The sequence below is a fragment of the Toxotes jaculatrix genome, chromosome 14 (assembly GCF_017976425.1).
Source record: "Toxotes jaculatrix isolate fToxJac2 chromosome 14, fToxJac2.pri, whole genome shotgun sequence".
Taxonomy (NCBI): Eukaryota; Metazoa; Chordata; class Actinopteri; family Toxotidae; genus Toxotes; species Toxotes jaculatrix.
Genome location: NC_054407.1, coordinates 16,134,533 through 16,144,758, shown reverse-complemented (window position 1 = coordinate 16,144,758; position 10,226 = coordinate 16,134,533).

Sequence of the window (10,226 nt, the reverse complement as noted above, 5' to 3'; positions counted from 1 at the left end):
CTGTTCAGGGGGATGTAAAAGAAATCCTGACATCATTTGTGGACCTGCTTTTAAAAATGAATGTGTTCACGTGATCAGCTGAAAAGTGTGTCTGCAGCTCTGAGATGAGCACTTTGTCTTAGCAGGTGCCCTCCTGAACATCCTGTCAGACGCGAGCACTTCCCCCCTTTTACTTTTTTCCCCTGTGAGATTAAATAAGCTGAACCTTTTGTGCCTTTTAAGTCGAGTCAGCGTAACTCCTTTTACAACCGCGCCATCAGATATTTTCAGTCCTACCAATTTGCCAAGCAATGTTTTTCAAATAATGCTCTTGTCTTTGACACAATGGCTGGAAACAGAGAGAGAGGAGCGGAGTGAGACTGCCTGGATGATGTGCAGATTGTAACTTGACATCTCCATCTCTTAGACCTGAGGACAGCTGTGGCCCATACAGGATGATGAATGGGCGTTTGTGTGTGCAGGTGGAGCAGCTGTCTGCAGAATGTCCCAGCAAATGTAGTTTTACTACTCGAAAATTGAGATGGGTTTCACTTACTGTATGTTCACTTGTCCTGCAACCTAGAACATATGGTGCCTAAGAGTGCAGCTTTTTAATTTGGCCGGTGATGATAGCAGATATTATGTTACTCGAATATTATGGCATCCCAAAAGAGCCCTGCTCAACATCAACAGCGTTACACTGACAACATTTCACAGGATCTTTGCTTTGCTTTGCAAATAGAAGTTATTTCTAAAAAAAGAAAACATTTACTTAGAGCAGAACCAGTGACATGGTATTAGCATTTAAAAAAAAATGTCCTGAGATTATTATCTGGATGAAACTAATGATTATTTTCATTATCTGTGAATCTGCCAGTTATTTTCTCACTTATTCATTAAAACATTTGGTCTATAAAATCTGAAAACTTCTGAAACATGATCAAATGTGCCCAGCTGAGCTTAATTTTTGCTTAAACAACAAATTTTCATTATCGATTAATCTGTCTGATTTTCTCAACTAAACATTTGGTCCAAAAAAAAAGGTAAAAATTCAAAAGTTCTAAGAGTCCATGGTGACATCTTCAAACGAAGCAATAAGACATTTAATTTACAATGATACAAAACAGAGAAAAAGAAAAGCAGCAAATCCTCACTCTGGAAAGGCTGGAATCAGAGTATTTGGGGTATTTAAATAATTAACTTAAACAATTATTTGATTATCAAACGTACTGTGGTTTCAGCTCTGCGTGGTTTAAATCTACATGATGGTGTTTAAACTTGTGTGCGTGTGCGTGTGTGTGTGTGTATGTGTGTGCGGCGTGCAAGTTCCTCTTCACCTGACAACTTGTGACACATTAATAAACTGAACCTCCCCAACCCAGTCTTACATCTTACTCCTGCAGTGAACAGACTCGTGTCAAGAGGCAGCTGTTTGAACAGTCCTGTGTTTACACAGAACATCTCGTATTCAGTCGAGCCTATTTTGTGTGCGTTTGTTAGAGGTGCTACTTCTCCTTCTTTTCTTTCAGATTATGGTCAAGATTGATCATTCGGGCAAAATGGAAAGAGCATCTCATCATGTTTTCAATTCTTTTGGAGCATTTGTCAAAAAAATAAGTCTTTCATTACCTCATAAGTCAATAACTGCAGCCCCAGTTACAGCCAGTGGCGCTCTCCATGCCAGATGCTCATGAATGATAGGCAGAGGAGTAAATTAGTGATGGACGCATTTATAGACTGAGCTCCTGACCCCTCCTGACTATGATGTATGTTTTTTGGCAACAGGGAAGCACCAGATATCAGGTGGGTGCCAACTTAAATCAGCAAGAATCATTTCACAAACTGGTTCCCTGTTATATCGTTGGATATCTGGGAGCAGAAATAGACATAATGAACTATAGCTAGGAGAACCTGATCCTGGAGCATGTTCGCTACTGACTGGTTTCTTAATTGGATTGTACTCTTTTTTTCTTTTTTTTTTCCCTTTCACAAATGATATTATGGTGCGTTGCCTGTGAATGAATGGACTGGGCAAGTCAAGCATGTTATCTTACATGAGGGTCTTAATTAGCCTCAGCAAATGAGCACACAGTCTTTACACCACATTGAATTATAGCATTGTCCTAATCATACTATAGATGTATGAATAGATTCTAAATATATATGCTTAAAGTCCTTTTTTGTATTTCAACCAATGAGGCCTGAGCAGCCCTACAGGAGAAGACCTGGGGGCCTGGAAATGGCACCATGCTGTGTGTAGAGTACATGAAAGGATTAAAAAGCTCAGCATATTGCTGAAGGCTAGGCTTCATTGAAATGAAGCTACACAGTCGAAGGACACATCTGCTCACTTACTAAATATAAAATGTAGGGAAATAGAGAACTATCTCTCAATTGCTTGGGCAAATTATTTATGAATTCAAAGTGCGTGACATGAAACAAATTATTATCTTAGGGACATAAATTAACATCTGTGGATCATGAACCTTAAAAAAGTTGTAAATGTTATTGTCGATAAAAGAACTAGTTAGAAATGTACGAAGATCATAAGCTTGTTTTATTTCCTGGGAGATCTGTGTGATTCCCTTGGGATCATTTCCAGCTGTAAATTCAGTGCTATTCAATAAAAATTTGCCAAATATGACCAAGTGTATGTACGTCCGCAACTTATAACTATTTTAATAATAATGACTTCTTCAAAATACATTTTGTTTGTTGGAAGAAGTGCAAACACAAATATATCAGATTTATTGTGATATAAAACAGAGAAAAGCAGCAAATCCTCACATCTGAGAAACTGGAAACAGAATATTTTTGCATTTATGCTTAAATCAATCAAATGCTTGCGTTATGGACAATTTCACGAGTTACAGTAAACGGAAACTATGATGGCTTTGTTTTGATAGTTTGTTTTGCTATCATGCGCAAAAAAAAAAGGTGAAGTTAATGGTTGAGTGAATTCTAAATGCTCCAAGGATACACTATAATGCAATTTACAATATACAGGACTTACTTCCATCAAGGTTGAGCTGCTTCTGTAGCGTGCTGTCAAGGCAGCAGTGCTTAACGAATAAGCAGACTCTCCACATTAATCAAATGTGACCTAAAATTGTCCAGCCTGGGCTACTTACAGGTTGTAAAACATAGAGGAAATACTGCTTGCCCTCAACAGAAATCCAGCCTTGGAGGTGTAGATGTTATCTCTGAGGGTTTTGTCACTTGTATGTTAAGCAGCCATGCTAGTATCATAAATCACTATGTATAATCTAACCCCTTATTGCTTTTCTTAGGGCAGTTATCACCTACGTGTAGCTTTCAGTGCGTTGGTCTGTGTTGCAGTCCTGAACCTCTAAATCAGATGGGCTGGTATATGAGGCGCATATAAATGAGAGTTGTGTCTTCTATCTTCCCCCCCCCCACAAGAGTTTGGTGTGCATTCGCTTCATTAGCCATCAGTCTTTGCTAAGCCAGACTAATGGTTTTCTGGTTGCATGACAGTGACTTTGTGGCACAGACCACTAATATATTTTCCTGCACTCTCTCTGAGAGAAACATCTACAGTTTCTTTTATTTGGTGCTGCTCGTACATCACGCTGCAATAAAAGCATATGGCTTCTCCTCTGCGAATTCAACATCTGGAACAGTTTGTAGGCATGGTCGACCAAACAGTTGCTGTAAAAGCCTCACAGAAACATCAGGTGCGGTACATTTTTTTCTGTCTGCTGCCGGGCTCAGGGGCTAGATTGTAATGAAGATGTCCAGCCATACAGTGACATACCGTAGGCAACTCCCAGCTGCCCTTTAGACAGAACAATCGCTGGAGGAAAATGTTAAAGGATTGCTCTATTTTGAGGCACCAAACTGTTTTCTCTGAATACTCAAAAGACTGCAAAGTTATGTTTTAATTTTCCCCCACTTCACTTTCCCTTTATTTTGCTAATGCTACTTTTCGATTTTTTTTTCTGTGCCACTGCTGTCAAGTTTTTTGTGCATCATTTTCAGCACAGCACTCCTTTTTATGGTCAAAATAGGTCACTGAATAAAGCCACACGGCATTTAAAAATGAAATTATGCTTCACTCTGAGTACTTAAAGTGTAATCCTTGATTATTCAGAAGAACTCTATTACATATCAAGCTGCGATGCTGAGGGAGTGTAACAGCAGTTGCCTGAATGTGCTAACATACATAATTGATGCCAATGTGCGCATTAGTGATGCCTTAGGACAGATACATAGATAAATAAATACATGGATACTTTATTGATCCCGCAGGAAATTAAGGGCAGCTCATCCCACTTGTATATTTCAAGACATTTAACTAGTCTGGATTTTTAAATGATCCAGTGGGATTCAGCAGCAGGAGAAACAGGAGATTACTGATTAACTAAGTAGGGAGTGGAGGAACTCTTTTCATTGTTTCCAGATCATGAGTGAGGACAGGATGCTTCACATCATGACAGCGAAACTTTGAGGCAAATCTCCCTCTTAACATTATCAGATTCAGATTCAGACTGAAACACAATATGAAAGATTCAAACAAGTTCTCAAGTCCTCTCCTACTGACCAGATGTGACGGGCACTATTTCACTCAGGCCTGATTTTCTGCCAGTGTACCTCTGTCACTTGTCCAAACTGCTCTTTGATTTAGGACATAAGCAGAAATAGAGAAGGGGGGGGGGGGGGGGGGTGTAGGGGTGGGATGCGTGTGCTAGGGCATAAAATCGTCAATGACATGTCAACGTCTCTCCCTCTGTGGAGAGCGATACCTCCAGTACATCAAGCAGATTGCTCCTGACCTATGACCGGCCAATGGACCGGCTCAGCTCAGCTCAATATGCCTGTATGAGCACAGAGTGTCCAATGCTGAGGGTACAACCCTGAAATCACTGATGTGAAGTCTGATTTCTACATCTCGGTGGGTTTCTTAGCTACAAACTGCACTGATTGTCTGTCATCCTGCAGCCCATAATGAGAAAAAACAAGCTTGCCTCAGAAGCACCCTGCCACACCAGTTTATAGTTAAGGAAGCAACATAAATTTTGAGAAACAGTGGAAGATTCAGGAGCTTTCTGCGAGGCTAATAAAACACACTGGAAAGCAGCAGCAGCAACAGCAGCAGCAGGCTGAGCTGAAATACTCCTCAGGTTTATCACTGATGGACGTTGATGATTTTTTTTTTCCTCCCCAAGAACAAGCTCCGGAGGATCGAGAAACAAGGCGACAGGACTGACGAGGAATTTGTGAATAGTTTGGGGATGTTTGAGCCTATTCAAAAAGGAAAAGAAAAGCTAGGAATGGTTTCGATTATTGGCATCCAGTGCAGGGAGAGTACTTTAACGCTGCTGAATAGCACTGTGGATGAAAAGAGGTCTTGCTGCCACTGCACTGGCTGGAGGAACTGCGGGTGCTGCTTGTGTAGCCTACCTGCACTGAGGCAGTGGCAAAGGTTTCTGCAAGCCCACATATTCCCTGCAAATCATACAATAACGAAACGTGTTTCATCACGAGAGGCCCATCATGAGTAAACTGTTCAGCTCAGTGCATCACACAAATGTGACTATTAGAGGACGTGATGCTTTATTATCCGTCGGATCATATAGGTGATTGGTACATAAATCTCGGTGCGCAGCATTAAAGCAAATTACATCCCAAAAAAGTGCACTGGAAACGGATTAATGTTTCGTTTCATGGATGTTTGGCATGATAATTAACTACCTACGTCCGTCATGCACTGTATGAGGAGGTACCGTAAATGTAAAAGCGAAAAAAAAGGGTCTATGAGCCTTACCTGATTTTCTGGTAACAGGTGGTGATGTCTTATTAGATCCCTTTAGACTCAGATCCCTCATGTGACTGGTTTTCCTCTTATTTTTTAATTTATGCAACGGTTGCTAAAACATCTCTGCGAAATCACAATGTATCCCTTGTGGCAGCATCGCCCACACGGCATCCTGGTCCACTTACACTGTAGCAATGTGCAAAAAACCGACAGAAAAACAGCCCGCACTCGCACACAAAACCAGATTTGTCCATATTTCCTGGGCACCGGCGGTTTCAGGGATTCCTCTCCGTCGACATCTCTGGCAGAGGGTCCGGTTTCACAGCCCCGCGTCTGTCTCTCTCTCGCATCGTGCTGCCAAAATGACTGAAGCTGGAAATCACATGCGGCTGGTTTAACGCGCGCGTCAATCGACTTCGTTTACCCAAGGCAGCCGCACAACTCTGGATCCATAAATATTACATGATCCTACTTTTTTTTTTCTTTCACTGTTTTTTAGGGACGTCTGCTCCTCTGCTCCACATCTGCCCGACTCGTGCTAAAAACCCTCTAACATCTCACAAAGCTTTTGGATTTTCTTTTTCTTTTTCTGCCAATTAACCTACATCTGCGTGCACTGCGGTCCTCTGTGTGTGTGTGCGTGTGTATTCACTCGGGATTCATACCAAGATTTATCCGCTTACAACTGAGATCTGCGGCAAAAGACAACAGAAAAGGAATATATGGTTTGCTGCAGTTGATTTTTTTCTGAAGGCCAGTTTGTGTCCGCATGTGGGTTCGCCTTTAACTTCTCTGGGCTAAATGGCATTTAAAAGAAAAAAAAACCAACACACATACACACACAAAAAGGATGGGTGGATTTTCTCACTCTTGCACAGTCAGACTCTCATGACTCAGTTTGTGTTGTCAATGAACACTCACACACACACACACACACACACACACACACACACACACACACACACACACACACACACACACACACAGTGTACATGTGTTCAGTCACTCTCAGTAGTATTTGGACTCTTTCCCTGAGGCCCTCCCGTGAACAGGCTGACCAGAGGTGCCCCCTATTTTCCATGCTGTCATCGTGCCCGCTGAAAGATCAAGCTGTTTCCACCTCCCCACACCACCCCATGATGCAACTTGACTCCTCTGGCGTTTCATGTTGCCAACCGACCTCAAGCAGCACGTCGCCTTACTCACAAACAGAGGAGTAATCTGCAACCCAACAAGGATCAAGCCTTTTATTTTGAAAGGTTTGTTAATTAAAGGTCAAAACATGCAGTCCTGATGGTGCGTCACCCTGCAGCTGTTCTCAGGGTTATCCATACCAAGGGGTGGGGGTGGGGTTGGGTGGGGTGGGAGGTAATAAATGGAAGTGCTCAGTGACTTCACACTTCACTATCCAACAGCAGCCTTCATAAGTGTCTCTCCCTGTGAGGCTTCTCCATCCCTGTCCTTCCTAATGGCTTAACTGTGATCCATTAGCAAACTAAAGCTAACAGCCAGATTACAGCCCTGATATAGCTTTCAGGTCTCACCAGAGGCTGTGTAAGAGTGCTACATTTGACATTATTGCACCTTTAACCTTCCTGTACCTGACTCAGGGATGTCCTGATCTGATACTGATAGGCTGGATCAAGACCTCTGCCAATTCTGATCCTATTAAGTGGAGGAGATAATGGCCATGGTGCGACTGATACACAATAAATACAATTTCTTTGTCAGTGTCATTGAAAAACCCCATCATCAGATTTAATTAACCATTAATTCTGTTATGTCAGCTTTTGTGCCTTAGCAATTTCAGGCCTACTTTTTTTTTTTTACCTTACATAAAAGTTATTCCAGTGAGCTCCATACATTGAAATATACAGACTGTAATTTGGAAATAAGTCCTGGTATTGGATTGGTACTTGATGCCCTGAGTTGGGGTATCCAAATCAGCACCAGAAAAGAAGTAGTCCTACAGATCCCTGCTGCGAACACATTTACACAGTCAGCTTCTTACTGTGAATTGTGTTCCAACATCAACAAGAGTTAATCTGACAAATTTCAGTTTTGGTTAATACACAGACGGGGGCGCTATGGAAAAGACCATCTTAATGGATGGGAAACACAACCTGACAGGGGAACAGACTTTGACACAAGACCTGTTTGTTCCAGTTGGACATGGTTTCCACACTATCTCAGTCTGACACACAAAACCACACATGCCACCTATGTTCACTGCAATCTACGATTCTGTGCAACAAGCAAACAAATTATCAAATGTGCCAACAGTGTTGTAAACTGGGTTTTTAGCGGATGAATCCAGAAATGAAAGCTACTGCTACTGGTGTCTCTGTGAATGCTTTGCTGTGAAGTTATTACATTTAAGTTTACTACAGCACCTCTGCCACCTGCTGTTATTTGACAGCTACGAAACAAACGGCACAGTGGCTGGTTTGAGGTGGGCAGGGCTCTGTTGTGTTTCAGTGCATCAATCAGGATTTAGCAACATTTGAATCATAATCTGATGGCAGATTTTCAAGCCACTGTCAATCAAGTCTGAGTAAACCACACCCACACAGTCCTGTCAAAGCAGTTTGTCTTCCAATACTTTAACCTTAATTGTTGCTTATTTAGTCATGAATATTTAATGTTTATCGAGAAAAAATGTGTTTATTTTATTGGTTGGCGTATTAGAAATACAATTATGATAAACCATATGATATGTACACAAAGACATTCACATACATAGGCTATACACAGACACGCAATATACTCGCATATACGTGGATTAAAAGTAAACAAAAGCCTGTGCAGAGGAGGAAGGAAGCTAAAAGCTTACACAAAGACTGCTCCTACAAACTCAAGGCAAGATAAACAGGATTACATTAAATAAAAATAATGAGGGATGGAAAGGCAATTACAAAACAAAGAAAAAGAAGTGAGGACAGGAAAAAAAATAATATATATATGTGTGCAAGTTTGAATTAACAGCAACTCTTAATCTAAATCTGAACCTAAATCTGAAGGACGTTGAAGATGCTTAGACTATCAGGTAGATAACACCTGCATGTTGGGTTAAGCAGATGCTGCTGCCTCTGACAGCAAACACTTTTCTTTTACCTTCACTTGACCAGAGAGTCAAAACCATGTTCATGTTTTAATTGAGCTGGTGTTACACTTTCCTGCAGAGCCAAGGATACACAGCTTCCTCCCTGTTAATTAAATTTCGAGCACACAAACTACTGCCTCTGCTTTTCAGAATTAGTGATATGATTTGAGTCGGCGCACCATTCTTTCACTCCCCCTTCATTACTGTCAGTAGAGCAGCATCCGCATGCTCTGAATGGAGAGAACAGAAGTGAAGCATGAAAGCTGCAGGAAGGCATTCTCACCTGGCCATGCATGGTCTCTCTTCTCTTGGATATGGTTTGGTTGGAGGGAAATACTGATTTCAAAAGCATTATCTTTCACGGTGCACAGTGCTTTCCACTGGATCACCACCAAACACCATCATTCCTCACCCATCCCGCTCGCCATACAGAGCGCTAAATGTGTGACAGTAGCCGGGAGTTATTATGCACAGATAACCTTCCCTTCCCTTTATAATCCAAGCAGGCACAAAGGGAAACTATTCATGATCTGCAATTATGTTTTCTAGATAAGATAAGCAGTTCACAATTAACTTAAGGCTTGCCCCAGACATAAGGAGCTTTTCATATCTGCTGAGCTAGCCAATCACACTGCTCCAGGAGCTGCTTTTCAATATCACCATAGCTAAGCCTTTGCCTTTGTGTTTTTTTTTCCTCTGCCTTGTTACTTTTAGATGTACAACTCACGCCGCTCTCTCAGAAGAACTCAGTTGAACACAAGGGGGCGTAGACTGCTAAGTTTGCCTCTCCTTGTCCAGTTCAGCAGGAGCAGCAGGAGGGATAAATTTGATTATGATATCATGTCTGACCTTGAGAGGAAACTACACTTAAATTTACATTTCAAGGAGGAATGGCTTATTGCATTATTGGCAAGGAAAAGTGTGGCTTTCTCCACACACAACTGCATTAGGGAGAGCCATCATTTGGCAAAGCCACAGAATGATAATGTGGATTCAGTTTGGTCCAGCTGCTGGTTTGAGCATTGATCATGGAGCCACAGATCTGCCAGTCCATAGTTCAAGAGATTCTGATATACAGATATAAAAATATCTATATATGTAGACAACAAGTCTTCCATCTTCCTTCAATGCAGTCATTATCATCATCATTAGGAGTGCTGCTGCTGCTGCTGCTGGTAGGAGTGTTCTCCAATTCAAATAAGCCACCCATACAGGATAATCAAGTCCCCAGAGGTTTATAACACAACAATCATCAGTAACACTGTGCAACACAGTCTGTGCAATGATTGCATTAGTGATGGCATTTTAAATAATCCTGTCAACCTCTCCCTGCGGCTCTTCTTCTTTTTCTCCTCCTGGCGCTTC